This window comes from Myotis davidii, unplaced genomic scaffold (genome assembly GCF_000327345.1).
Source record: "Myotis davidii unplaced genomic scaffold, ASM32734v1 scaffold438, whole genome shotgun sequence".
Classification (NCBI taxonomy): domain Eukaryota; kingdom Metazoa; phylum Chordata; class Mammalia; order Chiroptera; family Vespertilionidae; genus Myotis; species Myotis davidii.
This window is the reverse complement of record NW_006290031.1, coordinates 403,847-426,350: the sequence shown is the minus strand read 5'-3', so window position 1 is coordinate 426,350 and position 22,504 is coordinate 403,847.

The window sequence follows — 22,504 nt, the reverse complement described above, 5'->3', positions numbered from 1 at the left end:
GATAAGAATGCATGAGAGCATGGGGAGAGATAGTTGTGTAGAAATGTGATAAAATAAATATTCATTATTTATCATTTTTAACTTTTAATTTTGATTTACATGACTGTATTCTATGATTTAAAAGAAGCTACCAAACTACAAAGCTAATAAATAAAATACAAAAGTGGTAGTTTAAGCAATGGGGTGACATAATCTGAATTATGAATACTAATTGACTTTATGGGAACAATGAATCTGAAATAAACTGGATGAATTTTGGATACTTCTTGAGTGAAAAGCGGGAGGAATTTTGAATAATTTCATTCATATATTCCTTCAACAAATATTTACTTAGTACTTGATAGATATCAAGACTATTTAGAGCTACCCAGCTCATTTGGTTAGTGTTGAGGCCCAAAGGTTGTGGGTTTGACCCCAAGTCAGCAAGCAACATGCAGGCAGCAACTAGTGAATGCATAGATGTCCTTTCGCTCTCTAAAAAATCTAATCTAATAAAAGAGAAACATGCAAATTGACCATACATCCACTATCCCCACAAGCCACACCCACAAGCCAATCAGGAGTGAATATGCAAATTAACTCAACTAAGATGGTGGCAGCCACAGAGCTAGAGCAAGCAGGAGGCTTGGGTTGCCCCCGGCAATGAAGGAAGCCAAGCTTCCCGCCTGCCCTTGCTGGCCACACTCCCATGGGGTAAGGGTCCCCACTGTGGGGCTTGACCAGCCTGCAAACAGCCATCAGCCCCTCACCCAGGCTGGCCAGAAACCCCAGTGGGACCCCCATCCTTATTTGGGACACCCTTCAGGACAAACTGATGACTGCCAGCACAGACTTGGTGGTGGGAGCCTCTCCCGCCTCCTCAGCAACGCTAAGGATGTCCAACTGCAGCTTAGGCCTGCTCCCCCGTGGCAAGTGGACATCCCCTGAGGGTTCCTGGATTACCAGAGGGATATCTGACTGCCAGCTTAGGCCCAATCCCCCAGGGAGTGGACCTAAGCCAGCAGGTAGACCTCCCCCAAGGGGTCCCAGACTGCGAGAGGGCACAGGCCCTGCTGAGGGACCCCCCTGAGTGTACACATTTTTGTGCACCGAGCCTCTAGTCAATAAATAAAATAAAGACTCTTTAAAGGCATGGTGACTAAATGTTAGCAGTGATGTTGAAAGGCAAAAAAAAATCAAGGGTAACTTTAATGGCATTAATCTAGACTAAAAGAATGGAAGTGCCATATACTGCTGTTGGTATAAGCAGAAACTTTAGGAGGGAATTACAATTTGAATATTTCCTTTAGTGATGCCTTTTTGGCATTTAGGTGGAAATGTTAAGTAAAAAGTTATAGATATTTGTATGTGATTATTTTTTCATTTGTTTAAATTCTCAGACACTTGTCTCCAAGAAGATGATGAGACATACTATGTTTCTCTTTGGGAAACCACACTATTTTTAAATGATAGCTCTACTATTAATTGAACTATAAACATAATCCAACCCTAATTAAAATCTTAAATGGTTTTTAATGGAATTTTAAAAGTCTATCTCAAACCTAATACATAAAGAAAAATGTGTAAAAATGGCCAAGACAGTCTAAAAAATAAAATTAGAAGTCTTATCACAGCAGATATCAGAATGTTATAAAATTATACTTTTTACTCTGATGATACAAATTACACCCTAAGATTGGTACAGAAATGATCAAAAAGTGATTGCATTGAATGTTCAAAGAATTTTGAGAGAAATGGGCTGTGAGCTGTCTCAGCAATTAATCTTTTTTTCTAAATCCATTCCTTTCTCTTTGTCTGATAAAAGTGCCTTCTCTGGGAAAATCCTCAGAATACGTAGCTTTCTGGCAGTGTACAGTCTCGTTTTGGCTGATGTTACCTGCTGCGTGGAGGGCATCCCGCTACCATTGTGTCAGGTCTCTCATTGCAAGAGCTCCTGGCATTGGACAGGAATGTTGTAGTCCCACCGTGTTGCTGCTGCCCAGCACTGACTATCAGCACACACAGAATTGATTCCAAATGATGTGTGACACATCTGCTTCATGGTTCACTTTTGGTCTCCAGATTATACCTTCCAGTTTAGAAGATGCTAGTAATCTGGCCTACTTGTCTCATTCATTATCTGGTCCTTTCTGCAGTACATTTTTCCAGAAATTCCTGGAAAATTGTGGTCTGTAGATACAATTCTTAAGTAAACTATATGATATTTTAAATATCACATTAACTAATCTTTAAATTTTTTGAGGAAATATCTGTGTTCAGACTACCTTGCCAATGGCATTTTCCACATATATGTGGAAACAAATATAACAAATGAAACAAAACAAAAAACCCAAACAAACACCCAAATCTTATAATTTTGTCTGATTTTTATTATGCTACTGTAATTCCTATGAAATAAGGTGCACAACAACTTACATAGATAAATAAATTGTCTTTGATATTCGTTTTTCATAAATATTAGGTCTCTTAAAAATTAAATCTTTTATTATGGATCATAACATGTGTGCAGAAATATACATAAATTTAATAAGCATACTAATAAACTAGCATAACTTACAGTGTATAGCACTGTGAGCACTCCAGAATCCCCAAGTTCTTATGGCCCCCTTTCAAATCATGATCTCCTAACATTTTCCTGGATTGTATTATAAACACATTCTGCATATATTTATGCTATCAACTCCCTATGTATCTCTAGTTATGATTTGGGGGGCCAATTTTTGAATTTTGTCTCAGCGGAAGTGCACACTACATTTCTTGTAATGTGGATCTGCTGAAGAAGATCCCTATGAACTTCAGATCATCTGGAAAATATATTTAATTTGTCTGTATTTTTGAGATATATATTCTTCCATGTTACGCAATTCTAAATTCTCGTTTGTTTTTGTTTTTGTTTTCATTGTTCGGTTGAGAACAAAAGTCCTTTCTGATTTCAATATCCAAAGTAGAAATTGGCCCTCTCTGGGACTTCGGATATGTTATTGAGAAAATGGGGACTTTTGCTTCACCAGGCCAAGGAACTGAGCTCTGAGGAGTTCTGAATATCTATTTAGACATCACACAGCCCAACAGTGGGAGATTTCTCCCCATTTTTTCAGAATAATTGCCAGGGTTTGGTCTCCTTCCTGTCTTAGTGCCTCCACTAGTCCTCTCCCAGCCTTCAGAGCCCTCGGACTCTAGAGGGCAGGAGTGAGGAGTGGGTGAACCCCTAGAGCACCTTCTCTCAGCGCTCCTACCTCACTCTCAGTCTTTGCTTTGCTTTTTCTGAAAGCCTGGAGTTTCTCTGATAGATTTTTCTCGGCTCTGCTGTTCTGTCCAGATGTATCAGCCTGGCTACCCTGTATTTGATGGATAGAGCCTCTAACTCAGGGGACCACTCACAGCTCTCCTGCTCTGCCCCAGCTTTTACTTTGTTTCCCCTGAACATTCTGTAAACACCTATGAAAAAGAGTCAGCAGGCGGGTCTGGGTTCATGTTGTGTCTGAGATTATTAGGGACCTGAACCTGTATGCCACCCCAGGAGCAGAGACTAAAAGTTCCTTAAAAGTGCCTCTGCTTTCACCTTCCTTCCCCAGAGCAGGCTCCAGTGATCTAACCATTGTCCCGTCATTTACATAGGAAGCTCCAGCATGAAGAGCTTGTCACTTTCTGGAATATATTCCATTTAGGTTTCTCTGAGTCCTCCAATTTCTCATCATCTTTAAGAAAACTATAATTTTATAGCTTACTCAGATTGTTTTGTTTGTTAGTGTGAACACACGGTCTTTTTGCAAATCCCCACAGTCAACCGGGAAGCAGAACATGTTCTCAGTTTTTTTAAATTTAGTTTATTTGTTGTTATGTTTGTATCTTTACAATGTTTTTAGAATTCACTAGACAGAGTCAACTCTAAGTGAGCTACATGTGTTCATAGTATGAAAATGGAAATGCTGTTTCCAACACTAACTTCTTGAGGGTATTTGCTATTGCAAACATTTTAGCAAAGTGATGAGTGGGGAAAATGATGGTCCTATCAAAACAGCAGTAGGCTAGCTTCACTGTCAAGCACTTCCATCACAATGGTCTTTCCCAACCACAATAGAATATATTTGGGGAGAGATGAATTATCTCTCTAGACTGAGTCCCAAGGAAGCACAGCTTTCATCTTTTGGGATCATACAGAAAAGGCAATGGTTGTATTCTGCCTCTACAGGATACTTTTAGAGCACTTAATCTCTTATTTCCTCGTCTTATTTTCTAATTAGCCACACCTAGACTATTTTATTAACCTCCTTCCTAGTTTGTCGTGTTTCATTGTCTTCTTTATTGGATATCCTTCCACAAACATATTGAACAACTAAAAACGCTGCTTCCATCATAATAATTTTCTTAAAGAAATGAATGTCAATAAAATCCCAACCACATCACAAAGCCTCCAATGTGAATAATATTATCATTAACACTATTTTACAGGTAAAGAGATTACATAGAGACACAAGAACTTGTCCACTGTCAAAGAGCTCATAAGATATTAAGTTCATTATTTCAGTTCTCTCTAAAACCGAAAAATTTAACCATTGTACTATTTTCCCCCGTTGATAGAAATATTAAGAGGATAGAAACTGTATGTCTAATTAAATTTTTAAAGGAAATGGTAAAAGTTGCCTTCACTTCATTTCCTTCATTATAGACCCCTAACTTTAAGAGAGTTTAGACTAATTTTGGTTTGAAATTTTAATTGGAGAACTTGAGTTTTACTTGCTGTGAATATTTATCTTTAGGAGTTCAAAAGCAAGAATGGTTCAGTATTATTATCTATATGCTAACTAGAGGCCCGAAGCATGAAGATTTGTGCAAGAATGGGCCTTCCTTCCCCTGGCTGCCGACATCACCTTCGCTGTGGCCGGAGCCGCCTTTCCACCTTCCCACACTGCCCACAGGTCCAGAGCTGCTGGGGCAGTGCAGAATGCCTGCATTGTCACCATGGCAATGGTGCAAGCGTCCAGCCCCACCCCAGGGCCACTTGGCGCCTGTGTATGCAAATTAACCCACCATCTTTGTTGGGTTAATTTGCATACTCACTCCTGATTGGCTGGTGTGCATCGTGAAAGTATGGTCAATTTGAATCTTTCTTTTTTATTAGTGTAGAGAGGAAATTGGTCCAGTGTTAAAAGCAACTGGATCTGAAATGGTTAGTTCTTCCATGTTGAAAGTGGTGGGGGTAGAGGAGTAGGGGTAAATTCTGTAGCCAAAATTATACTCAATGAGTGTTCATCAAACTCCTGACCTAGGGATTTTAATGGTAACAATCATAATTAATGTGTACTCCATACTTGTCAAGTGCCAGATGTTACCCTACTTATTGATCACTACCAATTTTAAGATTTTTCAATATTGGAGAGGCTCTCTTAGGATATACTATGGAAAGACATTATTTTTCTATTCAAACTTCCAGTTATAAAAGAATAAAATGTACGAATAATAAGTATTTTAAAATTCAAAGCTACTCTATATCTGTGCTTATGCAACAATAGAAAATCAATGTCATTAATTGAACTTTGCAGAGATTTGGATCTTTGGAGAGCACACGAAGAGCTGTGTTACTGAATGCAGGAACTTTTCCTTTGGGGAAGGTAAGATGAATTTGCAGAAAGATCCCATCTTGAGCTTCAAGACCCTTCCTTCAATCCCTAATTTACAACCCTGCATTTCATAGTCATCCAATCAAACATATTGAATTGGTAAATAAAATTATTCCTAGGATACACAGTAAAATTTGATTGCTAATATAAAAATACATTACTTGAACTAGGTATGTTATAGAGTAAAAATGTATAATGCTATGTTTTGAAGTCATAAGATTGGCACATTAAATCCAGTTTTTTTACCGACTCTCAATTAAACTTGTGTAAGTAATTAACCTCTGTATGACCAAGTTCACTCATCTGTAAAACAGATATGATAATTATTATCACCTACCTTGTGCTCATAGTGTGAGAACTAATGAGGTAATTTCTAAGAACACGTTTCTTAAAAGGTTATTTTATATTTATAACAGCTTAATGTTCCAGGCTATGTGTTTTATTTTCAAATATTTACATTCAAAGTCTGATTTACAAAAAATATATATATGTTTTAATTTTGCTGTTGACCAATTATCACTAACAGAGACCTAGTTGTTGAAAAACAGTTAAAATATTGACTAACATTTCTGCAGTGTTTTGTATGTCTATTTAACTGAATATTCTTTGGAGGGAAGTAGAGTTGTTTTCTAAAAATTCAAAATTTCACCATTTTCATATTACTCTTTTGACTCAATAGTTAGATGACAAAGGTTGCTGTGATCTGTCCTGTAACACTTTGTTTTGGGTGATGTCTTGTGCATTGTAGGATATTCAGTAGCATCCTTTGCCCTTACCAATAGCCCCCCATTACTGACATTCAAAAATGACTGCAGACATTAGCAATTGTCCCCTGCAGGACAGGATTGTATCCAGTTGAGAACCATTACCCTATGCAGTGGTCGGCAAACTGCGGTTTGGCAAACTGTGGCTCGCGAGCCACATGCGGCTCTTTGGCCCCTTCAGTGCGGCTCTTCCACAAAATGCTGGCTCTTCCACAAAATACCGACTTCTCTGCGTGGGCCAGGGAGTTTCAATCACACTGTACCTGCGCGCCCTCGCGTGGTATTTTCTGGAAGAGCCACACTCAAGGGGCCAAAGAGTCGCATGTGGCTTGCGAGCCGTGGATTGCCCACCACGGCTAGGGGGATTAAATAGGGTGAATATTCTGCCCCAACAGTGTGGTATACTCTATTTTAACAGTCTTGACACTGAGGGGAAGGCGCGCATGCACACACACACACACACACACACACACACACATACACACACACAAACCTTGTTTGCCTGGTATGGTTCTGATTTACACTTGATTTTCTAGCATTGGGTCCCATTACCATTGGTACTAGATTTTCAATTTCATAACAGAGTATCTTTATTAACCCATGTAATAAACATCTAAGAATTTTATTGACCTACAATTTGTCCTGCCAGTTCCTTTTGTTTTTTTACCGTGCCTATTATGTGGGTACAGTAAACAAAAGTTTCACTTTAATTCATTGCTAATTTGAAAGACATACCCAATATTTTTTTTTACTCTGCCCTTTCCTGAGTCAATATAAGGAATGCTTCCCTTCTAAGGCCAGTGCAGTATGCTGGGCAGTATGGAGAGGAGGGGCAGGCGCTGCTACCAACCCCTTCATGTTTCACACAGTTGGGATAATGCTACTGCCCGCCAGTCACTATGTCCCAGCTAGTCATGCTTTGGCTGATGCATGGCCAAATATTCATGGAGCCTAAAAGTGGCCAATCAGTGAGGGTTGGTATGAAAATTGGGAAGTCATAAATTGGCTCTATAGGAAATCTGTGCAGAAAATAGAGACTAAGGAATCCAACCTCTGGACATTCTTGCTATACTTGTTTTTTAAATTTATTTTATAGTGGAAATCTACAATAATTCATTTAAATATTTTAAAACATGTTTTTTATTAATTTCAGAGAGAGGAAGAGAAAGATAGAAACATCAATGATGAGAGAGAATCATTGATTGGCTGCCTCCTGCATACTTCCCACTGGGGATCGATACTGAAACCCGGGCATGAGCCCTGGTGGTGGGCATGTGACCTTCTGGTTCATGAGTCAATGCTCAACCACTGAGACACACAGGCTGGGCATAATTCATTTATTTTAAAGTTTGCATTCTAACATTTTTCAATATATTCTGTCAATGCAAATGAGTATACAAAATTAGCATGAATATTTAAGGAAATATTATTAAGTAATTAATTGATGAGCATGCACTGTACCAAAATGTCTATTTACTTTTATGATGCTATCAATGATCGCATGAAAATCAGAAAGCAAATTTTCTTTAAAAAAGTCAATTTATACTTGAAAAGTAAGAATATATTTTAGTTATTAAAGAGTGTCCCAAGGTGATAATTTAACCCATATCAATGCAGAAACTGCATATATATATATCACTCTGTAATGTGAGCTTTTATTTAATCAAATGACTTTTTTTCTAATTTTCAATTGCAAATATTCTTTTGCGTGTAGCAAATGTGACATGAGCTTTTCAAGTTTTGACTCATAACAGGATAATTTTACAGTTAATTACAGTTAATTTATACAAAGTTGATTTTATAGCAACAGATGCTTCAACTTGAAAGACAGTTTCAATCTTTAAGTTGGAGGTTTTCACCAAATGCATTTATAAAATAGACTAGAGGCCCGGTGCACAAAAATTTGTGCACTCGGGGGAGTGGGTCCCTCAGCCTGGTCTGCACCCTCTCACAGTCTGGGACCCCTCAGGGGATGACCGCCTGCTGGCTGAGGCCTGCTCCCCAGGGGATTGGGCCTAAGCTGCAATCAGACCATCCCTCTGGCAGCCCTGGAGCCCTCAGGGGATGTCCACTTGCCAGCAAGGAGCAGGCCCAAGCTGCAGTCGGACATCCTTAGTGCTACGCTGGTGTGCCTTGAATGGTGTCCTGGATCAGGTTGGGGGTCCCCACTGGGGGGCCTGGCCAGCCTGGATGAGGGACTGAGGGCTGTTTTCAGGCAGGCCAAACCTGCAACTGAAGGTCCCAGTCTCCTTTTTATCTTTTTTTTTTTATTCTGGGATTTATTTACCTCCTGTAATTGAAACTTTGTTGCAGCGCCAGCTCCTATGCCAGGCTGTCTGAAAGCAGATCTCTGGGGTTTGTTTCGCTTCTATAATTGAAACATAGTTGCATTTTGGAGCTGTTGCTTTCAGGCTCAGAGCCCGGCAGAGGCAGGCAGGGAACCATGGCTTCCTCCATCGCCGGGGCAACCAAGCCTCATGTTTGCTTCAGCTGTGTGGCTGCCGGCTGCCATCTTGGTTGGCAGTTAATTTGCATATCACCCTGATTAGCCAATGAGAAACATAGCAGAGGTATGGTTAATTACCATGTTCATCTATTATTTGATAGGACAAGTGATTTATAACCAGAACCAGTGTATTCAGTGATTTTTCTTATACTTAATTCCTCTTGACTAATAAAGTGTTTGCAAATGTTGACATAGTCTCCTTGATTTTTTCCATTGTACTATAATATTGCACTAGAATATATAGAATATTGTAATACTGTGGCACTAACATATATTACTGAATTATGAAATGCAAAAATTGAACTGGAACGTGTGATGTTCCTCTGGGTAGGATGATTCCTGGGTCCTTGTCCAGTGGAGTCGAAGAATGAAACCACGGACAGAAGGTGGTGTAGTAAAAAATGTAAATTTATTGAGAAACAAGCACAGACTCCCGTGTGGGGAGGGGGAGAAAGTCCCACTAGGTTCCTTTTTTCTACAGTTTATAACGGCTGCAGTTCTTTGTGCCCTGATATCCTGCTGATTGATCACTATCCCCTTTGATTGGTCACTACAGCAACTGAGGTACATGTGGTTCTCCTCTTCTTCTCCCATATTGTTTTCCTATTCCCTTTGGGCTTTCTGCTTCCCTCTCTGAATGAGGGGTTTCTTTACATTTATTCTGTAAATGTATACCTTCTGCGGCTCCCAGCTCCCTTATTCTATGGGAATGTGTACCTTCTGCAGCTCCCAGCTCCCTTATTCTATGGGAATGTGCACCTTTTGTAGCTCCCAGCTCCCTTATTCTATGTGAATGGGCACCTTTTGTAGCTCCCAGCTCCCTTATTCTATGGGAATGTGCACCTTTTGTAGCTCCCAGCTCCCTTATTCTATGGGAATGCATAACTTCTGCAGCTCCCAGCTCCTTTATTCTATGGGAATGTGCACCTTCTGCAGCTCCCAGCTCCCTTATTCTATGGGAATGCACCTTCTGCAGCTCCCAGCTCCCTCATTCTATGGAAAGGCACCTTCTGCAGCTCCCAGCTCCCTCATTCTATGGAAATGCACCTTCTGCAGCTCCCAGCTCCCTCATTCTATGGGAATGTGCACCTCTTGTAGCTCCCAGCTCCCTTATTCTATGTGAATGTGCACCTTTTGTAGCTCCTAGCTCCCTTATTTTATGGGAATGCACCTTCTGCAGCTCTGTAGCCCTGTGCTTTTTCCATGGACCCCTTAATTCCTAAAATTTCCTAAACCTGCCTATTTGATCCCTAAAAACTCCTTTCAAATATAATATCCTGGTTGTTTTCTTAAGTCCCTAAAAACAGTATTGTTAATTCATTGGGATTTTTCACAGACAACCATGTCATATGTCATCTGAAGTCATAAAAAGTTTAATTTCTTTCTTCCATTTTGTATCCATGAATGGCTATTTTTAAAATGCTGTAAATTATTTCAACACAGGTATTTTAAAGAATTTACTAGCACCATTTTACTAAGAGGAATTGTTTTGTGTTGGTCACAGCCCATGGTTAGTGATGCTACCAGCTAGGAATGCCTGGGATGCTCTCCGGGGCCAATACTATTTTAGCAAGCCCCCAGAGACGTTTCTGTAAGTGGAGCCAATGACTGTTGCAGCTGGACTGGTTTTTAAAATAGTTGCAAGAGGCACCTCAGCAAGAACATTGGGACTTTGAGAAAACAAGGTTTATTGCTCACAGGTTGCGGAGAGTACATGGCATGCCCCGGGGTCACACAGCATCTGTGAAAGCCTGGGCCAGGGGTTCTGCCTTTGTTGGGGTTAGGGGGAGGTGCCTGGGGTTTCATGAGTTTGCTGTTTATTGGTGAATTTATAACATTAGAATGGCAATAAAGGCACGGGAAGGGAAAAGCAAGTGGTCAGTTATTTAGGTCACTGATTTTCTAGAAGAAGAACTTGCTGGTGGGGCAGCCTGGTTTCTATCTAGTTGCAGCTGGGCTATGTGTTATTTCAGATGGACGCCTTCGAAGTGGGTGCCTTGCCTCGGGTAATCAAAAGTTTAATGTCAAGCACTTACATTATATTAAAACAACAACAAGAAGTAATTGTCAGAAACTTTACCCTACAATGTTTTGCCTAGACTAAAAGCAATTTAAATGATTACTGAAAATCTTAAGTCACTTTGAATGTCATTTTATTTTTTTCCATTCAAGAGACACACGTCTTTTATTCCCAAATTTTAACCACCAGATCAATGCACATATGCATCATTTTTTTTTTAGGTTTCCCATTGTTTCTGTCCGTTCAGGGTGCTACACAAAGTACCTTAGACTGAGCGGCTTGTAAACAAAGGAAGCTTATTTCTCATAGTTCTGGAGACTGGAAGCCCAAGATCAGAATGCCAGCAAGGTTGATTTCTGGTGACAGCCTTCTCCTGGCTAACAAACTGCTGCCTTCTTATAAAAATCTATATGTATATGTGTGTGTGTGTGTGTGTCTGCGTGTGTGTGTGTGTCTGCGCGTGTGTGTGTCTGTGTGTGTGTGTGTCTGCGCGTGTCTGCGTGTGTGTGTGTCTGCGTGTGTCTCTCTGTGTGTGTATGTATGTGTGTGTCTGCGTGTCTGTGTGCCTGCGTGTGTGTGTCTATCGTATGATATGTATGTGGCATGTGTATATGTATGTGTAGTGTGTGAGTAGATGGGAAACTGTATATATGGGGGAAGTGTATATATGTGGTCTGCGTGTGTGTGTGTCTGCGTGTGTGTGTGTGTGTACTGATTGACTTCAGAGAGGAAAGGAGAGGGAGAGAGATAGAAACATCAATATTGAGAGGGAATCATTGATCTGCTGCCCTGCTGCCTCCTGCATGCCCCCTGATGGGGAATCAAACTGTGACCTCTTGGTTCCTGGGTCAAGGCTCAACCACTGAGCCACATCAGTCAGGCATAAGTAATCATTTCCTTTCCTTAATTCCATTTTTGTTCTTATTGTTGTTGTTAATCCTCACCTGAGGATATTTTTCCATTGATTTTAGAGATTGGAAGGGAGGAGGAGAGACACAGAGAGAAAAACATAGATGTGAGAGAGACACATCAATTGGTGCCTCCCACATGCATCAAGCCTACAACCAAGGTATGTGCCCTTGACCAGAATCAAACCTGGGGCCCTTCAATTTTCGGGCCAATGCTCTACCCACTGAGCCAAATTGGATAGGGCTGTTGTCTTCTTATTGTATCTTTACATGGTAGAAAGAGGATGAGAGGTCTTTGGGGTCCCTTTTATAAGGAAATTAATCCTATTTATGAGGTTTCCAGCTCATGGCCCAATTATCCCCCAAAGCCTTCACTTCCTAAAACCAATATATTTGGTTAGAATTTCAACATATATATATTTTTAAGAGGACACAAACATTCAATTTGTAACACTCATATTCTTCCATATTTTCAAATATAAACACAGTTAGCCATTGAAAAATAGTGTTCACTCTGAAAGAAAATCCGTGAATAATAATGTATGATATATTGTACATTTCTTGTTTAAATAGCTTGCTCTGCAGATGTCATATGCAAAGGTGACCTTTTAGCTAGTCATATTTATTAAAGTGGTTGTGTGTTACTATAATGGTCATTTTACATGTAATAACCACTGTGAAATAATCCTTTTCTGCATTTTTAATTTGGAAACTTTAAGCTATAGTATTATTTATTCATTCCCCTCTCCCCCCAAATGTGGGATAATGCAAAGGTCACCTCTTAGGAAAGCTGGCAATATTGAGATTCTATTTTACTGGCTATAATAAAGCAAAAAAAATGTAGAGAATAATTGTAGAGAATAATTGATGTGCCAGGCCCAAAAAAAAATATCTTCCTAAATTGTACACTGGGCAAGGATAGGTGTAAAGAAAAATCCAGTCAAAAGCAAAAGTATCTGTGAATACATCTTGCTGACTGATGCATGCCAGGCAAAACAAATTGAAGCAAATTACAGCAAAGAGGAAAGTTAGTGAGACATAATGCCAGAGGGAAGAAGAGGAGTGGTGTTAAGGAGTCTTTATCTTTTTCTTTAGGTCATTGTGAAGCAATCCCAGCATTGTACTTTCAGAGATTGGTATTTTCATGTAATATGAAAATTCAAGTGTGACATAAACAGATTTCAGCTTTATAAACCTCAGTCTGTTTTCGGTGTGGAGAATGAATTGGAGTGAGCCCAAAATGAATTTGTGTGTATCAATTAGGTTTACCCAAGGTTACAGGTATGATACAAAACAGAACAGTAATTCAGTTTAGGATTGTGATGACAGGGATGGAAGACTGAGGTACTGAAAAGGTACTTAGAGGCTTAGGAACACAAGGTGTCAGGATGAAGAGCTGGATATGTGGAAGAAAGGACAACAGCATAGAGAATGAATTCTAGGTTTCTGATTTAAACGGCTCAAGCCAATCAGCAGTAGTGGAAGGCCAGGTTTGGAGAAGACGATCAGAGCTGTAAAGGTCTGGTAAAATATTTAGGAAGACTTGTTACCTAAAATGTTGGATATAGGGGTGTAGAGTTTGGATGGAAGACCTACTAGTAGACCTGGTATCTGTATAGGCGGTTATCAGAGTCATAGACCTGATTAACATCATCGGCCAGAAGGAAGACAGAATAAAAAGAGGAGACTGCCATTAACTGCCATTGAACCTTTAGAAACATGAACATTTATCTGACAGATGAAATAAGCCTAAAAAGAAAGCTGACAAGGAGGATGGATTAGCAAGGGGGCACGAGGGAAACCAGATGATTGCAGTGTCATAAAATACAAGGAAAGGGAGTAGATCTGAAATAGCTCAGTGACTAGCAGTGTTGACGGAGGCTGAGACAATAATAGGAGTAAAACAGAAAATCTCGTAAGATCTTCCAATTTGAAAACAATTACTAATTTTATAAAGCTTTTTTATGAGATTATTTTTTTAGATTAAATTCAGATTTCCATGGTAGAGTCACAAGGAAGAGTTTAAATAGAAAAAGGAAGAGATTGGATAGGATGTGGGAAATGGCATCATTAAGAAAAAAATTTTTTTATCATGAACCAGCCAAAGCATTATTTATTAAAATTATCTTATAAAGTTCAGTAAAATGTTATCAGGTCATTGAAATTCTTTTCATTTGATGTCATTATACTTGATATTATAAACTACTCCATATTTTTTAGAAGATGAAGAATTCTATAAACTATATCCATAATGATATATATATAATTATATATATGTGTGTATATATATTTTAGAGCCCCATTGCATGAACTCACGAACAGGTGGGGTCTGGCGGGCCCACCCTGATGGGGACCCATTGGGTGGGGCCAGCCGTGGGGTCTAATGCTGGAAGCTATAGCTATCATCCAGCTGGCTCTAATTATATTTTAAGGATGACCAAAAGATAACCCACAACAGAACTGTTTTGCATTTCACATGCCATGAGATGAAGTTGTTTATGGTTGTTTGCAAATATATATCAAGATGCATGATGACCCTTTTATGATTTTTGCATTCTACCTGAGGATCTGCCCTCAGTTTCCCAATATGATCTTCATGTCTGTTTGTTTAAACGTTATTCTCTTTTTGACTGTGCCTACCCTTCGCTGTTGTTCCTGGCAGCCTGCAGGTTCTCTTCACCGCCCCTTTTAAAGAGAGATTGAAAGCTCACCTTATCTGCAAGGCACTGCAATTTCACAAAACCCCCACCTAGCCTCTTACATTCCTCAGCAAAGGGCCGCCATCCCACTAATGCTTAGTTGGCCTTTTTGGCTAACTTGGAAGGTCTCCTGGGTCTGTGGGCTGTGGAGGGAGAATCCCACACCTTGGCTGCAGTATTAGCAGAGCCCTCTGGAGACTCTGGTTGGGGACAGAAGGAACTGATAATTATTTCCTTGTGCTTTCACTAAATATACATTCACCAGGGAGCCAGGCAGTGATTTAGGAGTGTTGGGGGTCGATCTGGGGTGGGACTGGCCAAGGTGAGGAGGCCCCATTGTTCCAGTCATTCTGGTCGTTTGGCTGTTTGGTCATTGGGCTTTTATTATATAGGATCATTAATGAATTGATTTCATCTTTACATGAGAAATTTAGCTTCTCATATATATATAATATATGTTATAGTATTAAGTAAGATGATACATGTGCATATATAATGAAACAAAATAATTGATTAAATAAGTATTTAACAAATGCTTTTTATTTCAAACAAAAGTGCTTTTATTAGAACTCTAGAAGAAATATATGATTTATAAATTTAAATTCTAAAATAAATTAGCCATTGAATTTAATGCTTATTAGTTTATGAAATATTATAAACTGAAATGAAAATCATATTAACATGTGAGATGATTATTATTTTATTTTGCTAAGATATTTGAAAATGCCCAAAAAACACTTCCTGTATTAAACCATTAGTCATTATAACATTGTGACTTAGCTATTTAGTTGTTAAATGTTCCTCTCCTATAAATGCCTAGTAAGATTGTATGCCAGACATGTGTTCTTAGAAAAAAAATTACCCTGGTGTATTTTAATTTTTTAAAGGCCAAAATTGTGAAATAGGTATAGGACTTATTAAGAAAGAGAGGAAACATTAGGACATTTATATGATTTTTAAAATGCTAGAATGGAAATAGATTTATCCTGATAAAATTAGTAAAAGTGATCTACTTCTATACTTACCAAGAAAAAAAATGTTTTTTAGAGAAAAAGCAAAGCACGATTAAGAAAAGGAGTTTATTAAGTTCTTAGTTCTAAGGTAGGGAGGCCATATTGAAAAAGCGAAATAAATGCCAGGCATCAGTTTCATTCATAAGTTTCCTGGCATCCAGGCGTGGGGGCCTTCAGGCTGTTCTAGGATTGTGCTGACTTTCCTGCTGGGCTGTAGGCAGGGGCCCCAGTCCCAACCAGCTCATTCATTATCAGGTAATCCAAGATGTCACCCTACAGCTGTTTTCTGGATAATGCTTATTGTCATATTCAGAAACAAAGAGGAGGAAGGCACACACTGGAAGAAGAAATTTAAAACTGCATATAATTAAAATAAGTATTAGTATAACAAATACATAAAATTAAATAAAGACAAATATTTCACTAGAAATGGATACAATATTTTTAAATGAGCTAGATCATCTTAGCAATCAGTGCAAAATTAAAACCATTAGCTCAGCAACAATGAAAAGTCTGATAATAATATGTATTGATTAGGATGGGAAAATTGTAATAAACTGCTGACGTGTGCATAAATCTATACAACTACCTTGGAAAATAATATATCTCATTAAACTGAGAAAAACATGTCCTATGACTCAAAAAAATTTGTACATGTGCACCAAGGGACATATATTAGGATGTTCTAAGAAGCCTTGTTGATAGAGGCCAAGAAACTAGACACCATGCAAATGTCCTTCAAAAGCAAAATGGATAAATATAGTGTTCTACCTTAATTTAAGTGGATGAACTGCAGGTGTATGCACTGGCCTGGATGAAATTAGAAACCTCAAACATTGAGAAGTAAAAAAAACATAGAAGATTATTGACATTAGAATAAATAAACAAATACAAAACTAAGCAATATATTATTTAGTTATAGACATTTGTGGAAAACTATGAGGAAATTCATAGGCATAATAACCATAAAAATTATGAAAATAGTTGTCTCAGACTATAGGAGGATAGGACAGCATGGCCAGAGAAATGACACAGTGGATCTTGATTTTTAAAACAATGTAATTTAGTTTACAATTTAGTAAAATGCAATTGATTTGTATTAAATAATTCATAATAAAATGTTTTCAGTAGAATTTTGTTACATTCAATATAATTTAGACAGACTTTCAAAAATATTTGTGCTTACCTTATAGATATATAAGAGAATTTCATTTTGTTATAGGCTAAATTATTATATAACTGTTTTAAATGTAAAAAAAAGTAACTAAATTCTACTGCACCAGAATTTGAAGGAAGGAAAAAAAGTTGCCAAACCACAAGATTCCTTTTTTATTTATTTTAGAGTTAACCACCACACTGAAAATTACAGAAAAAAAAGTCAATGTAACAGTTTTATCTACAGTTTAAAAGAATTGTCAAATAAAATAATTTATAAGCCTTATTAGATGCCCTTTCATTTTGAGTCTTTTTAGACAGACTATAAATGAAAAAGTATTATAATATGGCTTTAAAAATCTGCCACCTTGTGGAAGTGACTTGGAGCTACAAGAATATTTATTTAGATATTATTAATTTATTTATTTTCTTCTCTTTTCCGACCTGGGTATGTTTATCTTCCCAGGAGTCAAAAGTGGAAGATGGAAAGGGATGGGATTTATTTATTTGTTAGCTTCACAAACACTTAAAAATCACTTAGTACAATTTATACAGTCTCCTAAGTAAATAATGGGATAATTTAGTATAATTTATCTAAAATATATACAGTGCTATGAAAATAAATTTATGAGAAAAATACTTACACTTTTCAATGGTAGATAGTAAAAATAAATCTGCTGTTGTTATCATTATCATTATCACCATTGATAAACCAGAATCACCTTAAATGTAAAAAAAATATATAATCACCAAGCAATCACATTAGGGACACATTTCAGCCATCACCCAGTTCTCAAGTGCAGAAGAAGAAAGAGGCATTTCTGAATAGAATATTGCATATATAATAGTATCCCATTTCTCATGGAGTTTAATTATTGGCCGACATCTTTTGATTTAGTTTTATTTGCACTGGTAGAAGAACGTCCATATTATTACATATATGAAGGAAACAGCAGTTTTAACAATGGTTTAATTCCTACAACAATAATCCAAACCTTTTTGTAGGAAAATATTCTATATATTTCTTAATCCTAAATAAAATTTTCCTGCTTTTATAATATCTGGCTTTTGGTGTTTGTCATGGATATTTTGGTTCCAGACAGACTCACTAACCTAAAGTAATGTTATATTTACCTAGAGATCTTCTTAAATTGATATAATTGAGATATACATCTTATGTGGAGAAAAAGGAGAAATAACATTTATAGCAAATGCAATTTTTTTTTTTAAAAAGAGAGAGATGTTAATTTATATCCCAGAATACTGAAGTAGTATAATCTTTCATCTAACTCCTCTCTTGATAGGGATTGCTAGGCAATTGGGTGAAGAGAATTATCCTAGAACTTGGATTAATCTATAAAGAAGAACAATTTTAAAGACATCAACTATCAATTCGGGGAGGGGGAGATGATAATAATAATATATTACAACAAATAAGGAACAATGACAAGATGAAAATGTCATGTTATGTTAGGAAAGATAGGGATTTAAAGTAAAAATAAAAGATTATGAAATTATGCTTCCAAATCATAAGTTGATGGATTTATAAAACAGTAAGGTTAGGTTATCTGCATAAAATATTTATGAATAGACAAGTAATCAGAAACAAAACTGAAGTTTTCCCTTTGAATGTGTGTAGATATCTTTATGTTCTTTAACTGCCAAGAAAAAGGAGACTATTGTTTTAAAAAAGGCTACAAAAGTTAAAGAACTGGCTTTTAGAAATAAAATATCTGAGCATAGAACAAATCTTTGAACAAAATCTGAGTAGAGGAGACTAGAAAACATTACTCTAAGTTTCCCAGCCAGTATTTATGTAATGGTAATACCATTAATGTATTAAAAAATGTACAGAACAAGAGGGAAATTATGGGCTATCTGAGTCTAGACAATCAGAATTGCATGTTGTTGCAGCTGTGTGCAATCCTCCTACTCAGTGTCCACCAACACACGCTCACTAGATCCATTCTCGCTGACATACTAATTTATTGCTACAGATTTAGGAATTTCACATTGATGCATGCTTGTTGAGCTTACTACCCTCAGTAAACTAGTTTATTTGGTTAAATTCAGCACTTTCTAGGAGTGTCTGATATGGAAACAAAAACAAATATTTTCCATTCTTTTTATGACATCATTTCCATCTGGTACATATCTATTTTACATTTTAATCATTTAACTGAATAGAAACCTATATTAATTTCTAATCTATCTTTATCTATAAAATAGACTGAACTAAATTATGTATTCTACTATACTTTTATTTCTTCAAAATTTAAAGGCATTTAAGTTTTTGAGATGTATTTGTGTGTATTTGTAGATACAAACAGTTGTTGTTTTCTGAATATGTAAATAAGAAAGTACTTTTCCATGTATAACTAACACCATCACCAATGACATGGAAATTGATGACCTTTCTGATTCACTGATCTCCAAGTTCTGCAATTTCCTAAACACAGGAGGACTTCAAAACATACTTTTAATTTTTCTCAATATCTAAACCATCTCCTAAAACTGCTCACAAAAGCTTTCAATTTTATAGTGTATGATACTTCCAACTCTCCCATATCTCTATACCTATTGTTTCTCTCTCCTTATAAAATTCATATTCAATAACAGCATTTGCATAGACCATTAACTTTATAACACAAATTTTTGACATGCCCAAAGTAGATTTCCATGAATCATTTAAATATGCCCATGAAAGTACTCCGGGATTTTCATGTATTTTATTTACTACGACATCTACTATGTCAATCTGAGGAATGATCCTGCAAAGGCAGTCATTTACACTGTCTATACTTTGCATGCTTCAGACATGAGTTTCGAGTTGGAGATTGCCTAGTGGGTCATCAGACTCCACAATATTTTTTTACTCAAAACGTGGCATATATGAAGTTATTAACAACAGAAAGCTACCCAATCAGGCTTACCTTTCTTCTGAAGTGAATGAACATACGAGATCTGTTCCACCCCCTGTACTTTCTTTATCCCCTTTTCCCAAATCAACCAACCTTGCCCCACGTATTTCAAATTCTCATTAGTCAGCAGTTTCTTTATTACAGGTTCCATTATTTGGGGAATGGCTTAATTATTATTTTATAATAAATGCTAATTATATCGCCAGAGTAATGTTCTGAGCAATGACCAAAGTACATTTGTAGGATACCGCTATTGAAGGAAATCTTCAATTATTTGTAGACCAAAATAGGCCCGGAGTCTTTAGGAACTCTAATTCAGTGAAAGAATAAACCTCTTCTGGCTCCCTTGTCTTACTAAGGTTCTTTATTTAACACCTCTGTTCTCAAAAGAATCATCACTACCCGTTCTGTGTTTAATTACAAACATAAATCACATTCTGAAAGCTTTTGTACAATCTGTACTTTCATAATTTATGTAATAAATTAAACTTTAAAATGAGTGACTTATACCTTCATTTATAGATGTGATCATTCAGCTTAGGTTTTATGTGTAATTCTGATTTCCCATTGATGCTTTAACCATGTTTGTGCTATTTTCTTAAATTGTGGCTACTGTGAATACAGATTACATTATGCATCTTTGTCACTATCTACTTCAGAATTATACTAGCATTTCTGGAAAATTATAGATACTGTGTGTGTGTGTGTGTGTGTTTATCTATAATAATAAAAGTATAATATGCTAATTACACTGGATGTCTTTCTGGACGAAACCAGGGCTGCGAAGGAAGCCCAGGTCCTAGATGCCTACCGGCGGCCGGAGGGAAGCAAGCCTGGGCCCCGGGTGCCAGAGGGAAGCAGCTGGGGGAAAGAAGGCCTACTCTTGCATGAATTTCATGCATCAGGCCTCTAGTATATGTCATAAATGTGTTTATGCTTTAGATAATCATTTCTTTTTAAAAGCTGAGAATAGCTCAGCTGGTGTGGCTCAGTGATTGAGCAACAACCCATGAACCAAAAGATCAGGGTCCAATTCCCGGTCTAGTCATATGCCTGGGTTGTGGGCTCAATCCCTAGTGTGGTTGTGTAGGAGGTAGCCAATCAATGATTCTCTCTCATCATTGATGTTTCTATCTCTCTTGCCCTCTCTTGTCCTCCCTGAAATCGATAAAAATATATTCTAAAAAAATAAATAAATAAAAGCTGAGAATAAAGGAGAGAATACATATTTATAAGGACTTTAATATTTATGCAAAAGGACACTTCATTTTTTCCCTGTGGATCAGAGTTAAACTCTTATGTTAGTTCCTTTCAGTCTGAAAGAATCCCTGTGGTATTTTCATTAAGGCAGGTCTGCTAGCAGCAGCTTTTTTCACAGGCAATATCCTCATCTGGAAATGGTATAGTTTTCCTTTACTCTTGAAGGATAGTTTTCCTGGATATAGAATTGGTGGTCAACCTTGCTTGTTTTGTATTTCTTTAGCACTTTACATATATCATCCCACTACCTTCTAACCCCGTGGACTATGATGTGTTTATATGTGAATCTATTTGCGGGTTGTTGTTTTTTCTTGGGGTTTAGTAAGCTTCTTGAATATATCTCCCATCAAAATTTGGAAACTTGTCTATTATTTCATCCTTTATCTTCTCTCCTCTGGGACTCCATCTATGCATATAAAAGGCTAATATGAAAAGTGTCCCCTCGGGAGTTCGACCAGGAGACTGAGTTCGATCGCTTGCTATGATGTGTGCTGACCACCAGGGGGCATCCCAGAACATGGCAGGCATTGAGGATGTGGCACTGGCAGCGGGTGGTAGTGCAGGCATTGCCGACCCTGATGGGCCCTGATGAGAGTGGGACCATGGCGGGATGGTGGAGCGGGAGGCAATCACCCTGCCGGTCACCCCTCTGGTCACCCCACAGATAGCAACCAGTGTCGGCAGCAGGTGGGTGGGGCTGCTGCCCGGCTCCCAGGCACTGAGGAAACAAGGGAAGGAGCGGGTAGGGAGGCGAGGCAGGGAACCAGATCAGCTGGCCAGGCCTGGGGACCCTACCTGTGTAATATGCTATTTAGACTGGAGGTCCTTCCGGACGACCTTCTGGACGAAGCCAGGGCTACTGCTGTGGGATGGAAGAAGCTGCTGAGGCTGTGAGGGATCCAAGCAGACACCTCAGCTGTGAGGGAGGGATCCGGGCAGCCACGGTGGCTATGAAAGACGACTCTTGCACAAATTTCATGCATCGGCCTCTAGTATAAAAATAAATCAGAATGTAATCTAAATTGAGAAACGCAGCCATGGTTATGGGTAAAGTCAGGACTAAAACAAAACTGCTAGAAATCAATTTTTGTGTTCGCAGTTGTCACTGCATCTAGAAAAGATATTGAGCTCCATTTATTTCATTTAAAAACAACTAGAAGAGATAAAGGCTGGAAAGTGAAATTGCCCATCTCTCCAGATTTTTTGTTTAGAATTTCTTCATTGGTTTTATGCCTAATCTTCACCAACTCCTTCCTTTATGCATAATTTCTTGAATCTGTAATCAAGGTGTGCTCCTCATCTCATTTTCCTCAACATTTGACAACTTTTTAAAAAATCAAACTATATACTCTATGCTAGGTAATAACTCCCAGGGATAGCTCCAAACTCCTGTCACTTTCAGAAACAGTGATTTTATTCCCTAGACCAGACCAAGAGTTTTGAAGACACACAGAGCAACACAAGAACTGTCAGAGGAGATTTTCCACCTGACTACATTTCTGAAGCCTTGTTATTCCTTGTTTTATAGTCTGAGGTATGGCTTCTTAGTGTGTCATATTTTAGCTTTTCCCCTCCAGTTTTACATAGTGCCCTTTGGTCTTGACTAGTGGCTTGACTTGGCTTTTGAGAGTAATTTT